We start from the raw sequence: 9,155 nt of genomic DNA, 5'->3' as shown, positions 1-9,155 counted from the left end.
TATGAAAGATATTTCAACAATATAATAAAAATATTTACGCCACGTCAAGAAATTAACAACAACAACAAGAACAACAACAAAATACATTTTACACAAAATGGGAAGGCAATCCTAAAAGAGTGCAGTAGTTCTTAGATGTTTAGTTTTAATGCCAAATAATGTTTAAAACATCCATTCTAATGCAGATTGTTATATAAAGGGGTCATATGATGCTTATTTGTGTTCTCCTTTTCCTTTAGTGTGTGATGTGTCTGTTTGTGCATGTATAAGATCTGTAAAGTTACAAAGCTCATAGTCTCCCACAAAGGGATTTATTCTACCAGAGAACACTGCTCCAGACCAGCCTAAAATGCCTCGATCAAAGTCCAGATATTACTTCCGCAAATGTCTATGTCTGCTTGATCATCCTCATTTTCAGAAAATGACTCGGGCTCAGACTGATACGGTAAAACCGACGACATTATTAATTGTGATTATAATTGCTTTAGAGGCCTTGGAAGCTGAAGCTCGCGATTACATTAAGGGGCGTTACATTTGAGGTTTTTGGCCATTCACTATGCTGTGGGTCAGATGTCCAATCAGAGCACTCTGGGCTTCTTGGAAGGAGGAGCTTTGGAGAAGCCGGAACTCAATCAGAGCGTTTCAGACAGACTGGGAATACTGTATATATACTTTAGGTGCAGCAATAATGTACAGTATGTAAAAAATATATTTTTTTGAACATTACAGCATGTTAACCTATTCTATTACACCCAATAAACAAAATAATGAACTTTTAAAACCATCATGTGACCCCTTTAAAGGGTCTACAATGTTTTGGACGTACTGTACTCAGTTGAATGTGTCAGTCAGGGGTGTTTCTAGAACTTCAAGGTATAAGGGGCTTTTTTAAAAGCTGTCTAAAATGCCCTAAATTGTTTCCATATTGGTTTACTCATGGCAAATACTCATCAGTGAATATTAGGATTAGCTTATGTCTAAGAACAGCAGTGAATTCATTGGGTTTCTCCCCATATGCTTGTTTAATGAGTCTTTATTGATCACATGTACATATTCACAGTGAAATTCTTTTCTTTACATACCCCAGCATGTTAGGAAGCTGGGGTCAGCCATGATAGGGCAAAGAGGGTTAAGGCTCTTGCTCAAGAGCGGCAGCTTGGCAGTACCGTGGCTTGAACCCCCAACCTTCCGATCAGTAACCCCGAGCCTTAACCGCCAAGCCACCACAGCCCCATTTATGTCAGGTATGACAGTAAACATACATTAATCAATGTATTTTCTTCAATAAAGCTGAAATGCTGTAACTGCCTACATATTAGATGAAAATTCTTGCTCTTCATTCTACAGATCACATGACAAACATATACTATTTACTAATAATCTGGGTTTAATTGTAGTGTGCCTGTAGAAAGATGCTGTCTTACCTCACTGCCACCAACCTTACTGCTTGACCTGTCTAAAATGAAAATAAATAAATAAAACAAAATAAAAACAAATACAAATACATATGCTTACAAAGTAAGGAAAATGTTATTTATTTATATGACATGGATATCCTACATTTAATTTAGGATTGTACATTTTTATTTATATATTTATGAATTAAAAAAAAAATTCTAAGGCAGGTGTCGCCAATCTAGGCATTGTGACCCATTGTGCTTGTTTAAAATCATATCTTTGTGATAAATGCTTGTGGACTGATTTGTGAAACTGCTATGATGAGAATACAGCTGCATTATGAATTGATGTAAAATCTGCTGCCCCAGAACATGCGTGTAAATCACATCATCACACACACGCACACATACTCGTGGTTGAGGCCCTCTTTTATTTTATTGCATGTGATAGAATATTTGTTTTCATATTAATCTGTGCTTGCATATTGTTTGCATGAAGATGTTCAGTGATTCTGATAGACAGTATTCTGACTCTAGGGATAACAGATAACAATATTGCTCAATCTGTCACACTCTTAAAACACTCCAGCAGAGTTTTCAGTCTCTCGATGCACTGTGGGGTGATTTACAACTGTACTAGACGATAAAACAACAGATGGCCTTATTATTGACCTGGCACATTTACCATAACTTCTGCTGCTCTGGCAACATGTTTCTCTGAACTTTGGGGGCTGAAATTTCAAGCACATAAATCCAACTATTCTCTTATGTTTGTAAAACCATGACAAAACAGGGAAATACTGTATGTTGCTGTTCAGAAATATCTAGCAATCTGATGCTTAACAGTAGCTTTGGTCTACATGCTGTGGTGTCATCATATTATTAATATATTGAAGGTTATAACTAACACAAGTGACAAACAATGACAGAATCAGCTGTGTATTAAAGTCAAACAATGACAGTGGTTTTACAAAATTGTAAGCATACAAATGTATGCAACTGTCGATATATGTAACATTACTGTAAATATTGGTTTGCCTTGTGCTCCCTTCACTTATGTTGGAGTGTGTCCAAAGTGTGTGTACTGCAATCAACCGCTAGAGGACACCAGAGTTTTTGCTTAACTTTTCAACCATAGTCAGGCTGTGTCCACTACAGTGTTTGCGGTTTACAACATAAAAATTTATAGTGCACACTACATGCAAATATAACATTTAGAAATGTTTAGACTCTACACTACTGATCAGGGCTTGAACATTAACTTCCTAGGTCACAAACCACTGTTAGTGCCCACTGTTTCTAGTTACATTGGCTTTGGAAAGTATTCAGACCCCTTGACTTTTTTTTTGCACACTTTATTGTATTATAGATTTAATTTTAAATCAATTAAATTTACTTCATTGGTTATAAATGTACACACAGTAATCCACAATGACAATGCAAAAACATGTCTAAATAATTATTTCACAAATGTAATTTAGCTAGGTATTCAGACTCTTTGCTGAGGTACTCAAAAATTGAGCTCAGGTGCATCCTGCTTGCATCGATTATCTTGAGATGCGTCTACAACTTGACTCGAGTCAACCTGTGGTAAATTCAATTGATTGGACATGATTTAGGAAAGTACAAACCTATGTGGATAAGGTCCCACAATTCACAGTGCATGTCAGACCAAAAACCAAGCAAGGAAGTCTAAGGAATTCTCCGTAGACCTCTGCAATAAAAATGTGTCAAGACATAGATTTGTGCAAGGATATAAAACCATTTCTAAAGCTTTGCACGTTCCCAGGACAACAGTGGGCTCCATCATTGTGAAATGGAAGACGTTTGGAATCACCAGGACTCTTCCTACAGCTGGTCATCTGGCCAAACTCAGTAACCAAGCTAGAATGAATTAGGTCAAGGAGGTGACCAAGAACTCAAAATCCAATCTATCAGAAGTCCTCCGCAGTGAGGGGAGAACCTGCCAGAAGGACATCCATCTCAGAAATACTCCACCAATCAGGCCACATAACACACACTTAAAAGACTCTGAGAGCATGAGGTAAAGATTCTTTGATCTAACGAGACAAAAACTCTTTGGGTGTGTGAAGCATGGTGAATCATGGCGGTGGTAACATCATGTTATGCGGGTACTTCTCTGTGGCAGGAACAAGAACACTGGCCAGAAAAGAGGGAGGAATGAATGTAGCAAAATACAAAGAGGTCACTGAAGTAAAAAGGTCCTCCAGAGTGCACATTATCTCAGACTAAAGTTCATCTTTTAGCTTGACAACAACCCAAGGGCAAGTCTCTCAATGTCCTTGAGTGGCCCAGCTAAATAGATTTGATTCCCATACAACACCTGTAGAAAGACCTGAAGCTGGCAGTTCACAGACACTCCCCAACCAATCTGATGGAGAGACTAACCAAAGAAGACTCAAAGCTGTAATTGCTGCCAACAGTGCTTTACACAGTACTGAATAAAGGGACTGAATACTTATCTAAAATTTTTATTTTTAATAAATTGGCAAAAAAAAATCCCAAATCTTGTTTTTGTTTTGTCATTATAGGCTATTACAGTATGTGTAGACTGATGAGGGAAAAATAAGTCAATTTAATTTATTCTAAATTAAGTCTATAATACAGTAAAGACTGCAAAAACTAAAGGGGGCTGAATACTTTATGTATACTATATCTTACACACTTAATAGCAAACTACTAAATTTACTAAAACATTGACAGCCATCCCAAATGTAATGGTATAGATCTTAAATTTGTTACTTTTACCAATACCCAACTAATTAATTAATTACTAATTAATTCATGTATTAATTATTCATTTACTGTTAATAGCTGTATTTTTATATATTTTTTTAAAAGACCATTATTTCTAAGACACTGGATTACTTCCACAAATTCATATGGCTTATATCCTGTTAGTTACTATGGCAACATATGATTTTGGACAATCTTCCTCTGTGTCAGGCAGGCTAATATTCAAGCTTAGTTTAAGGATGATTAATTCTACTGGACAAACCAGATTAGGTCATGGTTTCTGCAGCACTGTGCCAGGTACTGACCAACAAACTGCTACAAACCTAGTACTTCCATTATTACCTATGCATTATGTAGCCTAAACATTAAAGAGCCTCTGCAGCCACAGTAGGCAGTGTCGCTACCTCGCTCGGTTTGAAAAAACATGCGTGTAGGTTGATTGACTATGCTACATGACTCATAGGTATGAATGAGTGTGTGTGTGGTGCCCATTGACGGACCAGAGCCCGATTCAAGGTTTATTCCCACCTTGACCCAAATGGATAGGCTATAGAACTTAGAAGCTATTTAGAAACTATTTAGTAGGAGATATACACAAAAACAGAAGAAATCAGATCTACAATACTTTTTCACATGCACTGTACATGTTCCTTCAGATCTGACAATTTGGAACAGGCCATTTTCGTAGTTCTTCTGACATTTACTAATTTGCTTACTCCACTCACCAAAACAAAACAGCTACCTGACAAAAGTCAAATGTTGAAATGATATTACATTAGGACCGGAGAGTGAGATAATACAGAGTTGTCATAATGATGACGTTAATATGTCACAATAATGATGACGTTATGCTGCTCTGATTGGATGGTGTTGCCACATGCCAACAGTTAAGAACGGAAGGTGAGCGAAAGTACAAAAGTACTGGCTATCTTTCTGCTTGTTCATATGATTCTGTTGCAGGCATTTAACATGTTAGTTTAAAGGACCATTCACACCAAACTTTAATACATGTGTGTTTGCACAATCACTTAACCAGGTGTCAGATAGCCATCACAAAGATATAGATCTCCGTCCAGACTGGACTGTCCTTCAGTTCTCTTATTGAGTACCCCTGTCTTAAAGCATGTGGGGACAGCAGACTATGTTAGGTACAGATTGAAAATAGTTGTAATCAGTGGGTCTAGATAGTCAGCACAGGTTTTCAGAACACTTCCAGGACTTCCATCTGGACCCATTGTCTTCCTGTCATTCACTCACCTTAGAGTCCTCTTCACGCCATGTTATGAGACAGTGAGCTGTGATGACGTCACATGACGTGTCTTACCACAAATCTGTGGTAATTTTGAAAAATTGCAAGCTCCTCTGCATATTGTGGAGTATGCTTGACTTTGCGTTCATTTCTGCAATAGCAAAATCCTGGACAGACTGGCTAATATTAGCAGTGCTAGCATTGAAGTGTGCATAGAAATGGTTAAGTTGGTGAAAGAAGGAGTGGTCGGAACTCACCACGCGTGTGATCTGTCTCTGTAGTCCATGATGGTCTGATTACTGATCACTCACAGCTGGACTCAATCCACACACACACATAAATACCCCGGGCTAACATACACACTGCAAAGCCTTGCTCTGAGTCCACTGATGATGGCACTAAGCCTTTGTTTATTGTGTGCACTATCTGTTTTGACTCTTGTTCTGGTTCCCAATGCCTGCTTTTTGACCCTGCTTTTTGATTATCGTTTTGGATTTGTTATCATGTTGCAATAAAATCTGCCTACATTTGAAACCTTCTCCACCGCTGGACACATTTAAAAGGTTGATTACGTTCAATTTAAATTTTAAATAGAATTTTAGATATTATAATTTAGAATTGATAATAATTTTAGATAGTTTAGAATTTTGCCTATTATGAGATATTATATTGGGGGGCATGGTGGTTTAGTGGTTAGCATATTTGCTTCACACCTCCAAGGATGGGGGTACAATTCCCGCTTCCACCCTGCATGCACGGAGCTTACATGTTCTCTCTGTGCTTTGAGGGTTTCCTCAGAGTACCCCAGTTTCCTCCCCCAGTACAAAGACATACGTTGTAGGTTGATGGCATTTCCAGAATGGGTATATGAGTGTGTGTGCGATTGTGCCCTGCGATAGGTTGGCACCCCATCCAGGGTATCCCCTGCAATGTGCCCCGAGTCTCCTGGGATAGGCTCCAGGCTTCCCATGACCCTGGGTAAGATAAGAGGTACAGAAAATGGATGGCTGGATAGATATTATATTATTTTATTTGCAATATGTCCACGTAGCACATTGCAGATAAAATTTCTGCATTCATTTATTAGAACTTTCATGCTAGCCATATGGAAATATTTATATTTATAAACCTTATCAAATCCACAGAGCAAGTTTGAAGGCTCTCAGATGCATAGATCAAGTGTTTGCTGCTGGCCTTAGATTGTGCAAATGAACAAGATTGCACTGCAGATTCCTTGAAATAAACCAAATGTGGATTTGTTACCATAGTGAGCTGTTTTACATGTGAAGCTCATAAATTTGTGTACATTTTTATTGTATTCAAATTGACTACAAACTGAAAAGAACATCTACGTATTACATCTGTTTATTAATGAATAAGAAATATTCATACTGTCACCCATCAGCATGTATGCAGGAAATACTTGACATTATATGCCTTTTTTCCATGTTTGAATGTTGAACTCTCCAAAAAATTTGCTCTTGATATTTTAATATTGTGTTTTCACAGGTGCCCCCAAATGTTCTCCAGTATTCTCAAACAGATGTGCCAAAATGAGTTGGACTGAGTGTGGTTGGATTTCATGCATGTTTCCAGTAAAACAGTATTATTGATGAGACAGGGACTCCTGGATGTCAGGCTGAGTGCATGGAATTTTAGAAATACTTAATTGAGGCCTACAAAGTAAAACTAAAAAGAAGCTTGCATTTCTTCCTTTCTGATTTTAATTGTGCAAGTCTATTTGTATTTTGTCACTTTTGCTATTGACTTCCCTGTAGGCACTGATCCTTATCCCCATGCATTAGCTGCTACAATGTATCACTGTAATAAATAGGGTAAAGTATGGGATATTTTAGACTGTTGTGTAGGGTTGGACTCTCTGACAGAGGAAACACATGACAGCAGCTTGAAAAAGTGGCACATAATTGAATGTATTTCTCATCTAGATCCATCAGGAACACTGGGGCAATAGTAGATGACTTGGTAGCCCTCATTGACCATGATAATGATCTACCAATGAGACTGTACAGGTACCTGTTTGATTATGAAATTCAACGTCCAGCCACTAGTCATCTCGTGACTTGCCTGGTGTAATAATCAGCTGAGAAGCTGCTCAGCCTGAAGCACAGCACATCACCCATAAAGGACATTTGAAAAGCATCAGAAAATTCCTTTCTGTCTTTGTCTCCAACGATTCTTGTCAATTGGTGGACCATGGTCCAGCTGGAGACCCAGCAAAATATTTCAATGAAACAAACTGAGTACTTGAAAAAAAAAATACTGTAGCAGAGCCAATAAATATATGAAAGAAGGCATGTATATAAATCATTTTCCTTAAGGCAACTCAACAGTCCAGAGACTAGCTATAGTGCTACAGACATTACATCAAAAATTGTAGTCTACATACATGTTTCATTTTATTTACCTTCTCTGGTTTGATTACGGCATGGCTTTTTTTAATCTAATGATGAAAACAAAATGTTTAGATGATTGCAGATGTTCAAGATGATTGGCTGGAAAAGTATTGGCTTATTCTCTGTACTTATCTGTTCAGAGTCCATGTCAATAGTCAAAAATTGCACTCTGAAATGCCACTATGAAACAGAACAGAACAAATTCAAATTGTTTATTTACTATATATATATATATATATATATATATATATATATATATATATATATATATATATATATGTGTGTGTAACTTCTGTCACCATTCATTCATGTGGATTGTTTATCCAGACAACCCGCAGACAACAGTACTTAATTTGTGCTGGAACAGGATCTGGTACTTCTCAGAAATTAAGTGCCTGCATTTTGGAAACTTATTTGCATGGCTGAATAGAAACTAAATAAAGTAATGTTAATGAAAATAAAATAATTTTAATGGATGATAATTCTTTAAATCGATCATGTGTTCCAAAAATTCAGTCAGCTCACTTCCATGATGAACAGTTGGTACTCAGTTGTGCTCATCCATCATAGAAATGGTGGGAAAAGCCTTTTTTGTCATTTCTTAAAGAATTAAGCAAAAGTGATGGGGCAGAACAAGATACTAAAAAAGCAAGGGAGGCATTGTTTGTTTTTCAAAATTTAATCCTGCAGCATACGTGTTCTACTCCGTGTTTTACGGAGTGCCGTAGATGAGCAGAGTAAATCACGACGTCGGGAGGGGACCGTAATGTTCATGACTGTGTTGAAGAGTAATTTGCATAATTTGGCAATCTAAGAAAGTCTTTGTGTTGTTGTATTCATGTTATTTTGTTTAAACTGCATAATTGGCTACATTTATAAGACAAGTGTTCTGAGAATATTTTATGTTGTGAGTTTAAGCAGTTGACTCCTCCAGTCCTCACACAACATCACTGATTTATTTTTTTTTAATCAGTTGAATTGGTTTGTTTACAATTGAACATAGTTATGCCAAATATTTTGTGAGAAAAGTCATTAAACATTATTTTTTTAAGCAACTTAGATAAGTTGTTGCTGAAGTAGCATTAGTTAACTAACCAGGTAAAGTGGCCAATATTCTAGCTTTTTAGTCAAATTGGTTTCCCACTGAAGCTAAGCAGGGTTGAGCCTGGCCAATACCTGGATGGGAGACCTCCTGGGGAAAACTTAGGTTGTTGCTGGAAGTGTTATTAGTGAGGCCAGCAGGGGGTGCTCACCCTGTGCTCTGTGTGGGGCCTAATGCCCCCCATTTAGGGATGGGGTCACTATACTGTAAAAACAGCACCGTCTTTCGAATGAGAC

Source organism: Ictalurus punctatus, chromosome 9, assembly GCF_001660625.3.
Source record: "Ictalurus punctatus breed USDA103 chromosome 9, Coco_2.0, whole genome shotgun sequence".
Classification (NCBI taxonomy): domain Eukaryota; kingdom Metazoa; phylum Chordata; class Actinopteri; order Siluriformes; family Ictaluridae; genus Ictalurus; species Ictalurus punctatus.
The sequence above is the reverse complement of the archived record's forward strand: the minus strand, read 5'-3'. Positions refer to the sequence as shown.